General features: G+C 35.0%; 1 non-coding gene across 1 annotated transcript; it reads left to right on the top strand.

Annotated features, from left to right (window-relative positions):
• The first annotated feature begins 9,419 nt into the window (after nucleotides 1-9,419).
• LOC128042001 (small nucleolar RNA R71) lies at nucleotides 9,420-9,526 on the top strand. Its single transcript, XR_008197209.1, has one exon. It is a non-coding gene; the product is annotated as a small nucleolar RNA R71 (small nucleolar RNA).
• The last annotated feature ends 4,884 nt before the right edge of the window (nucleotides 9,527-14,410 follow it).

The following is a 14,410-nucleotide window of genomic DNA, read 5'->3' as shown; positions in this document are numbered from 1 at the left end:
TTACTTGTGGTTTAGAAGATGAATATATAAACGTGTTAAGTTAGCTATGTTTTACTTTGGATGGTTAAATTTTATGCTTGAATTGTGGTGCCAATGAGAGCATATTGGTTAAGCACTTAAGTTGAATGTTATTTGGCATGTTTTTATACATTTTGAATAGGTTTAAGTAATGATAATTACATGGCTTGGTACCTAAGGAAGTGTAGGTGAAAAGGTTTGTGTTTGAAGGTATTTTTGAGTGTACACAACTTGTGACATGGTTTGCCACATGACCTTGTGCCTCACTGGAACTATGGAAATGTGCAAGTGTACACAATCGCAATAAGTAATAAAGTGACAAGTAAATGTCGAGTTATCGTACCCATAGGGACTGTGAAAAGAATTATTTATGAATCCAATTTAAAAACACTTTGGTGAAGAAAAATATTTTGATTTAAAAAGGTGATTAAAAACTAGGATTTTAACTAAGTAAAATAAATTAAAATAAAATAAAATTTCCAATGCACGATTTCAAAATAAGATTTTAATCAAGATGACATTATTGTGTTAGATTAATTACATTTCTTAATTTTGAATTATTAAACTCTAGTTCATGTTGTTATGGATAAATTCATGGCAACTCGGTAATTTGCTAACTTATGAACATACTTACCTACCAAATTCCATTTATCTCTTGACTATATCTCTATGTCAACTCAACCGATTAAACAAATTTTAATAAGCAAATGTGTTAATGATCATACATATTTATGAGATTAAAATAATCTTTTGTACATATCTCATTAAGACATAAAAGATTACTTGAGGTAACAATGTATTTCTACCCTGAAATAGTTAAATCACAACAATCTTGCAAGTTATGCAAGGCTAATGTATCATTAGATACTGTTGCTAATTTAACCCTCAGCGATCTTAGATGATTAAACATGCACTGATTAAGTATTGTGTCAATTAATTACAATTTCAATCTGTTTAAATAATTAATTCATTAGTTATCTTACAATTGTAATGCAAGAATAACTTAGTCATGGTTTTACTTAGTCAAACATTGTACCGAGGCCTATAACAACACAAACACAATTTTAATAACTCAAGTAGACGAAATGTAATCAACTTAACAAAAATTAAATTTAAGCTATATTAATTAAATTAAAAATATCAACATCACAAATATTCATAGACATGTTCATCATAACAACAACAAAATTAAAGGGATAGGGAACAAGAATCAAATCCGGTGTTTTTCTGAGTCTTAACTAGTTTGCTCCACTCTTCATTCTCCGCTTGTTCCTGTTAAACTGAGGATTTAAAAAACACTTGAATGCTGCTCCAAATGGTGGTTGAATGACTCCCTTTCAAGAGGTGAAATCGGCAAAGGAATAGGGGAAGAAAATGAAGAACAATGGAAGGGAATTAAGAGAGAAAGGTGATAGAGAATTGAAGAAATGAATGGGTTTGAGATGTGTTTGAAGTGAGCAGCCAATGGGGGTATTTAAAAGTTGAGAAAGCTACTAAAAATAGCCAAAATCAGCAGCCAGAGACTCCCCCCATGGCCAGCCACACATGTGGCATGTTTGAAGATTTCAAACATGCTATTTTTAGGTAGGGGCAAATCTTGAAAGGCATGAATAGTTGAGGGGTTTGAATACAAATTGAAGGAGTCTTCAAGGGCCATTTTTCAAGAAAAAGAATCAGCCAAAAAAGCTGATTGGGTCAGAATGTGGGACGGTTTTGGGCTGCTCGATGCTCAGTTGGATCAGTTTTCTCAGTTCAGCTCAACTAGGCCCTTTTCATAATTAATTAACAATAATTTTTTTAACCCAATTAAATTGGATTAAAATTAAAATTAATGATATTATGAATTAATATTAATAATTTGGACCGTCTTCGTCTAAACATATAATTCACCTTGATGCTTCAAAATTGCTTCTCGGTATTGTGCTTCTAGTAGTGTCTGCCGAGCCATTTTTCGCCCTTTGTGCAAATCTATCAAAAATAATCAAAATTAATTAAAATTCAGCATGTTAATAATTTATGTATAATTTAATTATTTTATAATAATTATTTATTTTTTGACAAGAATTTTACCGAAACTGCATGAATTTGAGTTAAAAGGGCATTAAAAAGTGTGTATATTTTTGTGTTTCCACACCCCCAAACTAAATTCATTGCTCGTCCCGAGTAATGTACAAATTTGAAAAGAATTTCTCAGGAACACCTTTGAAAAATTCTTTCAGAACAACATTCTTCTCAAAATTATGATTTTAGTATACTTATGCTCAAAAATAAGAAATTTGATATTTAGGCTACGTATGTATACATATCATTTAAATTAATCTCAATTATTCTTATGATAGCAAAAATAGACTAAATGCTTTCTCAATAAAGACATGCTAAATTCCTACCAATTTGATTTTATTCCCTTATTCAAGATTAAGTTACAATCATCAAGTTTAATTTATGCCTTCATATGTTGAGCATAGCAATTTCTCTCCACTAATGTAGGTAGCATAGAAACTTGAATCAATAAGTCTTTTAAATAGGTTGCAACGTGGCTAGGCTAGGGGTAGGTAAAAGATAGATAAATTTAGGCTTAAAACCCTGGACACAGCTTCAATCGGACCTTTGGAATATTTACCTTCAATACACCAACTTATTGTGCTCTCACATGCTCATATATACATCTATTTTCTTTCAAGTATGTATGCTCTTCTCTTTTTTTTTCATTTTCTTTTCTTTTCTTTTTTTTTCACGAGCATTTTGCTGTATGTACTACAATTTTTTGAGCATTTGATACTTCTTTTCAACTCCCCCGAACTTTTTTTCAAAGAATGTTTTGAATAATACTGAGTCTAGTGTTTGGGATAATTTTACAGATGATTAAGAGAAAAGTGATGGCTAAATATTGAAAATCAAGAGAAAAGTGATGCCTAAATATTGCAAGGGTTTGAATAAAATTAGGGCATATAGTTTCAAAGTTGGGTTTCAAGGGATAAAAATTCATCAAGGTTGGCTTGGAAGGCTCAAACGGTCCAAACAAAAGTTGCCTAAATCATTTTCAACATTCGATGCTTCCTAGGATTTTGCCTCAAGAAACTACTAAGTCAATTCTAGATACTTAAACTTTCATGCATGCCTAACTTTCCTAAAGAACTAAAAATTTTATGGTATGATTTGCGTGCTTTATTAAAAATACATTTATTTCATATTGTAGTTAACATAACAATTATTGAAATAATCAAACTTTATTCATACTGAAGTTTAGCATACTTAACAAAATTTCAAATTTTTAAACAAAATATAACCTAATCATAACAGAAAGAAAATTTTATTTTGAGTGGAAATAATTTCAATTTTTCGGTCCCCCTTCTTAAGATGAACAATGTACTCGTTTTTAGAAGTGAATAGACACTATACAGCAGGTAGGATTCTATAAAAGAGGAGGTGAGTCAATTTGACTACTTAAGTACCAAGCTCTTTTAAGATCCAATCCTAAACATGTATATATCTATTGCCACACTTTATACTTTGCAACTTGTTCATTTTTATTTATGATTTCCACCTCTTGTTTTATTATGCGAAAATAAAAATTCCTAATAAAACCTAATCCTATTAACCTAATAACAGAAATAAAATATAGTCAAGATCCCCCCTTTTTATTTATTTGCAGATCCTTCCGAATTTGACTCATCTTTTGCTCCATCGTCTCTGTTTTTGCATGAATCGCTTCACTCTCTCTTCAATAGTGGACTCCATGGTTCAAATATGAAATCTAGAAACTCAGGCACAAAAATAAATTGGTCATTGAATAGTTTCGTAAGAACCCTACTCATTGAGTCATCCCGTATTTTTGAATATTTCCAGTAAGCTTGTTGTTGCCATTGCATATATTGCATTATGTCTAAAAACTTGGACAGGTCATCTCGAAGATCTGGGCGAGGTGATTGAGTCCTGAACATTGAAGTTGTGACGTCAGGTTCAGTTACTGGTTACATTGGTTCTGCCTTATCAGGGATTTCAGCTGATTGCACTGATTCGATCTCTGTGGGATCTTCTTCTTCTTCTTCTTCTTCTTCTTCTTCTTTTTCTTCTTCTTCTTCTTCTCCTTCTTCTTCTTCTTCTTCTTCTCCGAGATCCTCACTTTCTTTAACTTGTTTTGTAGAACAGAGTTTCTGGCAATTCGGTAGAGGTCCCAATCTATGATTGTGCCCTGGCTATAACCTGTCTTCTTTACGTTTGCAAGAATTTTAGGTTTCAAGCATAAAATTGTTATCGTAAAGGGAAAGTAAGTTGGGCTAGAACATCTAGCGGCACAATTCCACATTTCTCTCAGGATAATTCTTCCCACATCAATGGTCATTCCAGTTAAAATCGAGTATAATAAGACCATTCGCTATAATGAAATTGTAGTCCTATGTTAAATAGGCATAAGGCTGAATCGAATGAAATAAAACTATACCTTCGCTAGTAGTGTCAAATATTCTCTGCGACAGGTGTGAATTCCTTGCTTTGACATAGTCCACTTAGAACCTGGAATTGTAAGTTCCTCAAGAATTTCTTACAGATTTTTAGACTAAATATTGCTCATCAAGGAAACATATTCGTCGTCTTTGAAATTAGGTAATTCAAAGAATTCATTAATAGAGTTTGAGGTTATTGGTACCTTGGTTCCACAAATAGAAACTTTCGTCAATTCACTTGAGGTCAAATTCGCTTAAAATTCATGAACTAACTCCTCATCTGCACTAGGTCTTTTCTCACAAAATAACTTCCAATTAAGAGCTTCAGTAATTTGTCGAATGCACTCCATGAAATCGATATAGTTGTTTTCTTTCAACGTAAAGCCTTTTTCTAGGTGCATCTGTTGATTCTTGAAAACGCTTTCGTATCTTGGTTTGGCTTCTTTCTGGTGGAATTTCTTTTGTGATTCGTAAATTTGGGTAGAGGCACGAGTTCTTTTTGCTAGGCATGATTAACCTTAGCATAAGATGGAAACAAATTTTTTCTCAAAAATTTAATTCGTATAAAATATTAATAATTCAATAAATTGAAAATTTAAATAATTAAATAAAATTGAAATTTGAGAGAAAAATTTATCTTACCACCTTTTTATAGAAGTTAAGGATTTAAAGAAAATAAATATAAAGCAAAAGAGGTTGGTTTAGGGATGGTTCTAGGGTGTCTTGATGGTGTGGTGCGATAAGAAAGGGTGTTGGTCCGAGTAGCAAGGCATGTTGTAAGCAAATGCGCGGGCAGCAGGCAGCACTATTGGTCGAGCAGAAGGGCTGGTGCATTGGCAAACATGAACGGGTGCGTGAGAGTAGGTCCCCATGAATGAAGAGCAGCGCGTGATTCATTGGGTGCATGCATAGGTCATTGGGTGCATGCGTGTGGAGGAATGAGTGATTAGGTACTTGGTAGGTTTTGGATGCTAGGATTGATGGAGGGATGAGTGAAAAAAAGGAAAAAGGTGGGTAAAATTTATAGTGAAGGGAGTATGAGTTTAATTAGAATTCTTAAAACAAATTATTATTTGCTATTAATTTATTAAAATAAAAACTTATTAAATAAAATATGATCAAATTTAAACTAATTCTAATTCTCTGCAAAGTTGATAGTAATTAATATATATTATAATAAATATAATTATATACTAGTTATTATCATCTTCTTTATTATACTAAATTAAAAACATCTATTCTAGATGTCTTTTGAAAATATTTACAAAAAGAGACATCTAATTTTTAATATTTACAAAAAGAACAACCGAATTTTGAAAATAGTTCAATTAAGTACGTAAACTTAAAGAAAATTCAAAAATGGAGTTGCAATTAAAACTTGGATCAATTTTTCTGCCATGCATCTCCTGATCATTTGATCTGCACACTTTTTAAACAACTATGGTTCTTCCCTGAAATAGTACTTCATAGTGTGAATAAACTTTTTCTTTTGATGATACATCTTATCAATCGACATCAAACCACAAGCTAAATAGTTATCAATATCAGCAAACCAAAGGGTACTATGGACATGATTTACCTTCAGTATCTGTTCATCTAGAAATGTCTCCTAAATGGGTATAAGTGGAGAATTCCCTTCTTGCGGCTCCAATTTGGACAAGTGGTCTACTACTTGGTTTTCTACTCCCTTTCGATCTTGAATTTCTAGATCGAACTCTTGAAGTAGAAGTACCCATCGGATCAGTCTTGACTTATCGTCTTTCTTGGCAAGTAAATACTTAATTATCGAATGGTGTTCGTATAGACAGTCACTTTGATACCTACAAGATAGGATCGACACTTGTCAAAAAGCAAACACAATAGCTAGTAACTCTTTTCCTGTTACCGTATAATTTAGTTGAGCTCCTGTTAGAGTCTGACTTGCGTAGTAGATGGGATTAAAAACTTTGTTGCTTCACTGGCCCATGACAACTCTTATCGCGAAGTCACTTGCGTCACACAACAATTCAAATGGCAAATCCTAGTCTTGTGTGACGATTATGGGTGCCAAAACTAGCCGACTCTTTAAATATTTGAAAGCTCTTAAGCACTCCTCATCAAATTTGAACGTCGTGTCCTCCTCTAATAATTTGCATAAGGGTTTAGCAATTTTGGAGAAGTCCTTGATAAATCTTTGATAGAAACCGATGTGGCACAAAAAGCTCATAACACTCTTTACAGATGTTAAAGGCGGGAGTTTCTCAATAACGTCTACCTCTACTTTATCTACCTCGATTCCATGTCTCGTTCTCCGATGCCCTAGAACAATACCTTCTCGTACCATGAAATGGCACTTTTCCCAGTTGAGTGTTAGGTTTCTTTCTTCGCATCGCCTTAGTACCTTGGCTAGATTGGCTAGGCAATCATCATATGTATCTTTGAATACGTACGGTCAGGTAAATGCTGTCTTGTGTTGATCTTTTGGTGCTACTGTAATCTGATTATACCCCGATTATCCATCAAGAAAATAGTACTAGTCTCACCCCGCGAGTCTATCCAGTATCTAGTCCAAAAACGAAAAACGAAAGTGATCTTTAATAGTTGCCTTGTTCAGCTTCCGATAATCGATACAAATTCTCCATCCCGTAACCGTTCTAGTCGGTATGAACTCATTATTCTAGTTTTCAATGACCATAATACCTCCTTTCTTTGGCACGCACTAGACTGGACTTACCCACAAACTGTCTGAGATGGGGTAAATTATACCCGTATCTAACCACTTGATGATTTCTTTCTTTACCACGTCCTACATGATAGGGTTCAGTCTTTGTTGTCCATCAACCGTCCCTTTCTCACCATCTTCCAAGATGATCTTGTGCATGCATATAGACGGACTAATGCCGTGAACATCAGCTATAGTCAATCTGAAGCCTTCTTGAACTTTTTCAATACTAGGATGAGTTTCTCTTTTTGCTCAACGGTTAAATCTGGTGAAACAATCACAGGCAAAGTAGAAGCGTTACCTAAATGAACATATTTTAAACGTGAGGGAAGTACCTTCAGTTCTAATTTAGGTGGCTCCTTGATTGATGCTTTTGGTTGGGCATAATCTCTGTTCTCTAACTCCAAAGACTCAAAGCGAGGTTGCGAATTAAATCCCCTTTGATTAGCTTTTAGCAAAGCTAAGTATTCATCCCCCTCTTCATCATTTGGAAGGTCTGATGTCAAAATTTGTATCAATGGGTCCTCAACATAGTTGAGTTCCTTTTCCATGATTAATTCCTCTAAATCAGACACTGCAGAACAATCATCAATTGTGTCAGGAAATCGCATAGACTTAAAAGCATTAAATGTTACCTGATCATCTTGAGCATGCATAGTAAGCTCGCCCTTCTGCACATCAATAAGGGTCATTCCAGTTGCTTGGAAAGGCCTTCATAGGATGATTGACACTTCTTTGTCTGCTTCAAAGTTTAGAATAACAAAGTCAGTAGGAAAAATAAATTTATCTACACGTACCAATACGTCCTCAATTTTTCCTTCTGGATGTGCTAAGGATCGATCTGCTAATTGAAGTGTAATCGTAGTATGTCTAACTTCACCTATCCCCAACATCCTAAATATTGACATGGGCATCAAGTTGATACTCGCACCCAAATCAGATAGTGCCTTACCACAATATGTTGCTCTAATGTTGCAAGGCATGGTAAAACATCCAGGATCCTTCAACTTTGGAGGTAGTTTGTCTTTAAGATATGCACTGCATTCTTTGTCAGTGCTACCACCTTAAATTCTCTAAGTTTTCATTTTTTTGACAGGATACCCTTCAGGAATTTGACATAGTTCATCATTTTTTCAAGTGCTTCAACCAACGGAATGTTGATATAAAGTTGCTTTAGTACTCTAGGAACTTCTTGAATCGAATTTCCTACTTCTGTTTCTAAAGTCTTTGAGGGTAGGGTAGTGGAGGCTTTTTTACTGGAACTGGTTTATTTGTCTTCTATGGTAATTCTGCATCTAACGAAGTTGTTAGTTTATCAAAATTATCTAGTTCAGAAGTTACCTTATCATATTTTACAGATTCAGGTTCCAGCGAAACTGAAATTTCAACACCCTGTTGAACTTCCTCCAAATCTTGAGCATCAGCTGGCTCCTCTTCAACTTGGACAGTGTTGGGCCCTAGTTTCTTTCCAATCCTCAATGTTAATGCTTTACAATGCATTTTCTTGGATTCCTCAGATTCTCTGTATCACTAGGTAAAACACCTTGCGATCGGTTTCTAAGTTCAATTGCAAGCTGGCCGATTTGGTTTTCCAAGTTTTTCAATGTAGCTGCTTGGCTTTGGATTAAGGTAGCATTCTTGGCTATGTATACCTTCAACAAATTTTCTAAGCTATTGGATGGTTCAAGTGAGGTTGTTTCTGAACTTATTGTGTAAAAATAGGTGGTTGGGTCGGTCTAGGTTGGGCGTATGTGTTACTGGGTCCAGCCCCTTGGTTACTCCAGGAGAAATTAGGGTGGTTTCACCACGATGGGTTATAGGAATTTGATTGTAGTCCTTGCCTTCGTCAGTTTTGGTTCTGGTTACCCATGTGATACACGAATTCTGGTTCGATGGACATTCTTTGAACATATGTCCTTCCCACAATAGACATAGGCTACATTTTCAAATTGATTCGGTGGTGTGCTGTAAAACTTTTAAACCCATTAGTTGTAAAATTTTTAAGCATTGAGGAAATCGAAGATACCTGCGATGTGAGTGAAGTGAGAGCGTCTACTTCATGTATTCCAATGACTCATCTTTCTGACGCTGCTCGATTGGTTGCCCATTGATAATAGTTGCTGGCAATCCTCTTAATGATTTCATAAGCCTCATTATAAGACTTAGAAAGGAGAGCACCATTAGCAGAAGCGTCCACTACCATCCTCGTGTGAGCATTGAAACCATTATAACACATCTCAAGTTTGATGCAATGTGGGATTTTGTGATAAGGGCACTTTCATAATAATTCTTTATACCTTTCCCATGCCTCATACAAGGACTCATCATCCATTTTTTGGAAAGCAGTGATCTCATTCCTTAACTTATCATTCTTGCTAGGCGAGAAATGCTTTATGAAGAATCTTTCTGCTAACTCTTGCCATGTGGAAATTGAATTTGGTGGCAATGAGTTCAACTAGGCTCGAGCTGTGTCCCTTAGCGAATATGGGAACAACTTCAATCGTAGTGCATCTTCAGGTACTGCAGCTAACTTGAATGAATCTCTCACCTCCATGAATAGTCTTAAGTGCAGTTGAGGATCTTCGATAGGCATTCCACTAAATTGGCCCACCGCCTGAAGCATCTGGAACATGACTGGCTTCAACTCAAACTGTTGTGCCTCGATTCAAGGTCTCCTAATACCCAAATTAAGATCATGAAACACTGGCATGGCATACTGTCTTAGAGCTCTATCACTATCATCATCAATAAGGATAGAATTTGTAGCTGGGTTTGCTCTGTTTCCTTGATTCAGATTTTTAAAGTTCATCTCTTCGGTCCTTCTCTAACTTGCTTGTCCTTTCCGCTGTTGAAAAGTTCTTTCAACTTCAGGGTCTACAATGAGTAAATCGATGATTCCATCAATACTCATAAACACCTGAAACAAATACAAAAAAAATTAATGAAGTTAAAATTTGAATAGAAAAATAAACCAAAATGCAAATTTAACAAATTCACAAATAATGAATTCTTAAAACAATCCACGGCAATGACGCCAAAAACTTGGAACGACAGAAATGTGCAAGTGTACAAAACCGCAACAAGTAATAAAGTGACAAGTAAATGTCGAGTTATCATACCCATAGGGACAGTGAAAAGAATTATTTATGAATGCAATTTAAAAACACTTTGGTGAAGAAAAATATTTTGATTTGAAAAGGTGATTAAAAACTAGGATTTTAACTAAGTAAAATAAATAAAAATAAAATAAAAGTTCCAATGCACGATTTCAAAAGATGATTTTAATCAAGATGACATAATTGTGTTAGATTAATTACATTTCTTAATTTTGAATTATTAAACTTGTGTTCATGTTGACATGAATAAATTCACTAACAACTCAAGAATTTGCTAACTTATGAACATACTTACCTACCAAAATCCATTTATCTCTTGACAATAGCTCTATGTCAATTGAACCAGTTAAACAATTTTAATAAGCAAATGTGTTAATGCACATACATACTTATGAGATTAAAATAATCTCTTGTACATATCTCTATGTCAATTCAAATAATTAATTCAATCTCATAAGCATATAAAAGATTACGTGAGGTAACAATGTATTTCTACCTTGAAAATACTTAATCACAATTGTCGAAACCATTTCTATTTAAAAAAAAACCAAAAAAAAGTAATTGATGAAAATTGGAGTTTGGGAGTCGCCACCAATCTTTTATTAAGGTGTGATTGGATCACCTAAAAAAATGGCTTTGGTCTATGATTTTTAGAAAATGGATCCGAAAGTCGGTTACGTACAAGGATGGATTAGCACCCTCGTAACGCCCAAAAAATTGGTACCTAGTTGATTAATCAGTGTCTTAATGTCGAGAGTTGAAAAATATGATCCTTAGTGAAAACTTAGAAAAAAAAGTACATTACTTATTAAGACTCTTCTCATTTCGGAGAAAGAAAATGTCACACCCAATGCGTTAGGGCACAATATTCTACTTCCTCAAAATGAGTTTGTCAAAAATACTCGTGTAATAAAAATTTTAAAAAAAATATTCATTTGTTTAAGATTTATAAAGAAATCGCGGCCCAATACATTAGGGCACAATTTCTCAAAATTCTAAACATTGAATATTTCCTTTATTATTATTTTTTTAGAAAAAAATCTTCATCTCGAGAAATCAACGCGTCACATCCAATACGTTAGGACACGACATGTTGAATTCTCGATAGCAAGCTTTCATTTTGTTTGATTAAAGAGCATTCTCGATAATTAGATTCAATGAAGAAAGTTGGAACCCAATACATTAGGGCTTAATCCTTTCGAAGATCCTAAATACGAGTATTGCCTTTACTTTTCAAAGTTTTCTATTTTTAAGAATTCGAGTAAAAAATATCGGTGTAATGCTACATTTGATGCATGAATAAATGCAGAGGGGGTGGAAAGGAAATTTTCCTTTCTCCTCTAAATGGAGTCGTTCAAATAGAATCAAATTGAAATCAAAAATAAATTTAAGGGGTAAATTTTAAAAATAAAAAAAAACTCAATTGCAATAAAAATTAAAAGGCGGAGGGGCTAAAAGCGCAATTTACCCCTCCGCATAAAAACACACTGATCCTAGGCTGGATTGGGTCGGATTCGGGTCGGCCTTTCCAAAACGACGCCGTTTTGGGAGTTTGGGGCCTCTCCAAAACGGTACCGTTTTGGTACCCTATAAAAGCCCCAATCTTTCCAAAAAAAATCATTTCAAAGCCAATTTTTTAAAAAAAAAACCAAAACCTTTTAAAAAAAACTCTCCCTCCAGTTCGTCCGACCAGGGATCCGGGCATCGGCCAGTCGTAGGCCACCATGCCGATCGCCAATCTCCAGCGACGGCATCGCCGTCTGCGGTGGCCGAAAAAAGGGAAAATGACCCTTTGGGCTCTCTCGACCCTTCCAAGCCCAGATCTGAGTTCGACCCCTTTCAAAAATAAACAAAAACACCCCAAAAGCCCGTTAAACCCTTCGGCTTCTGGTTGTTTGTCCTCGGAGACAACTTCCTCAGCCGTCCCAGTGGCGTTTCAGAATCGAATGGGGGTAAGTTTCTTCACCTTTATTTTATTTTATTTTCGTATGTAAAAGATAAAAGAAAACATATATAAAACGAAGCAAAAATATCAACCTTCGCGTTTATGATTGATTCCCTGTTGGTGTTTTCAATTGCTCTTTTTGTGAAATGCTGCCTTTTTTTATTGATTTTCCGATCCTCTTTTTTTTACAGTATCTCAATAGCTTTTTATAGCCATAATAAAATAAAATATAAATAAGCAAATCTGTTTGATATCTACTTGATTTGTAAATCCTTGATTTTCTTGCCATATGTTGTTTATTTCTTGCAGGTGGAGATTCAGCTCATGCGGGGCAGCGGCGCTAATAATCTCCTTAGAAACCCTAGGGTTTCTATAACTGTTTTGGGCCACTAGATTTGGGCCTCTATTTTATATTGGGCCATGTATTCTGGGCCAACTGCTTTGTTTTGGATTTGGCTTTGTAAAAAAACACTAGACTTTTTATTATTTTTTTTATTTATTAAGGGCCGGGTAAAAATTAGGCATTATAGCTGCCCCTCTTTGCTCGTTATCGTGTAACAGGAACGGAGCAAAGGCTTTAAAAATGCCCAATTTTGCCCGGTCGTGCTGGACCTTGGTACTCTTCTTCTTCAAGTAGCCTCATTCCTTCCTACTACATCTTCAGAGGTATAGGAACTAGTGCTTCAATCTACTCCACTGCAATGCCAGGGAGATAGGATTTCTATGTTGTAGTTTCTCAAGAGAACAAAATTTGCTATCTTTAATCTTCTCCACTGCAACTTCAAGGAGATAAGACTTATAGCTTCAACTTGATCCGCTGCAACTTAAAGATAAATTTGATGTGATCTGCTCTACTGTAATTTCAGAGAGATAAGATTCATCATTCTAATCCACTCCACTACAACTTTAGGGAGATAGGATTTGTTTATTCAGTCTGCCCCACTGCAATTTCAGGGGGATAAGACTTGCTTATTCGGGTCTACTCCACTGCAACTTCAGGGAGATAAGACTTGCTTTCTTGGGTCTGCTCCACTGCAACTTCAGGGAGATAAGACTAGATGCGATCTGCTCTCTGCAACTTTAGAGAGATAAGATCTATCATTTTAATCTGCTCCACTACAACTTTAGGGAGATAGGATTATTGGCTTTAATTTACTCCATTGCAACTTTAGGGAGATAAGATTCGCCATCTTGGGTCTGCTCCACTGCAACTTCAGGGAGATAAGACCTGATATGATCTGCTCTCTACAACTTCAGAGAGATAAGATCTATCACTTTAATCTGTTCCACTACAACTTCAGGGAGATAAGACTATATGCGATCTGCTCTCTGGAACTTCAGAGAGATAAGATCTATTACTTTAATCCGCTCCACTGCAACTTCAAGGATATAGGATTATGGTTTCACAGATCTTTTCTCTGGGGAACATGACCTATAAAAATTCATTTTATGAACTTAATTATGCCTAGTGATTAGGATGTCATGCTCAAAATGAATCAAATGCTCCTAACTAGACATGTATGAATGGCATTTGAATGAATGCAGAATGACATTTTTTCGAGAGTGATGCTTCTTTATCACTTAGGTTGTCATTACTCAAAGTTTATTAAGGTCTTATCGCTGACATGCTACAACACCGTTTTTCTGAGCTGGCGTCTCCCATAAAACACTTAGTCAGATTACCCCACTGTAACCTTCAAAGTTTAATCCACTGGGATGCAAAATTTTTATCATCTTTCTTTTGTTGTGACCCAAAGGTAGAAAAATATGGCTTTTCCTCAATTCTCTCCTATTGTAATTCAAGGATGCAGATCCTAAAACTCTTTTGGTCCTTTACACCATTCCCAGGGTGTCATATCAAATTCTTATGCACAAATGAAGAATTTTCTTTTTAAAGGGAACTTCTTCTTATCCCTTGGTGATCACTGTTTGTTTGTTCATTAAAGCTTTGTCACCAACAAGATATCTTGACAAAATCTTAGACATTTCAACTTTTAAACTTGGCATGTTCTAAACAATAGTCCTGTTTCAGGTTACTGTATTATTTAGAAACTTCCAGAGTAATATGAAAAACTTCCTTTGTGAAAGTTTATTAGTCCATTAATCATTATTCTAATGCAACATGCTTGCACAAAGATCAAAATACTGACTAAGAAATGAATTAATTCAGGCATAGCTCGAAATTTGT

The sequence above is a fragment of the Gossypium raimondii genome, chromosome 6 (genome assembly GCF_025698545.1).
Source record: "Gossypium raimondii isolate GPD5lz chromosome 6, ASM2569854v1, whole genome shotgun sequence".
NCBI classification, from domain to species: Eukaryota; Viridiplantae; Streptophyta; class Magnoliopsida; order Malvales; family Malvaceae; genus Gossypium; species Gossypium raimondii.
This window is presented reverse-complemented; position numbering and strand designations above follow the sequence as displayed.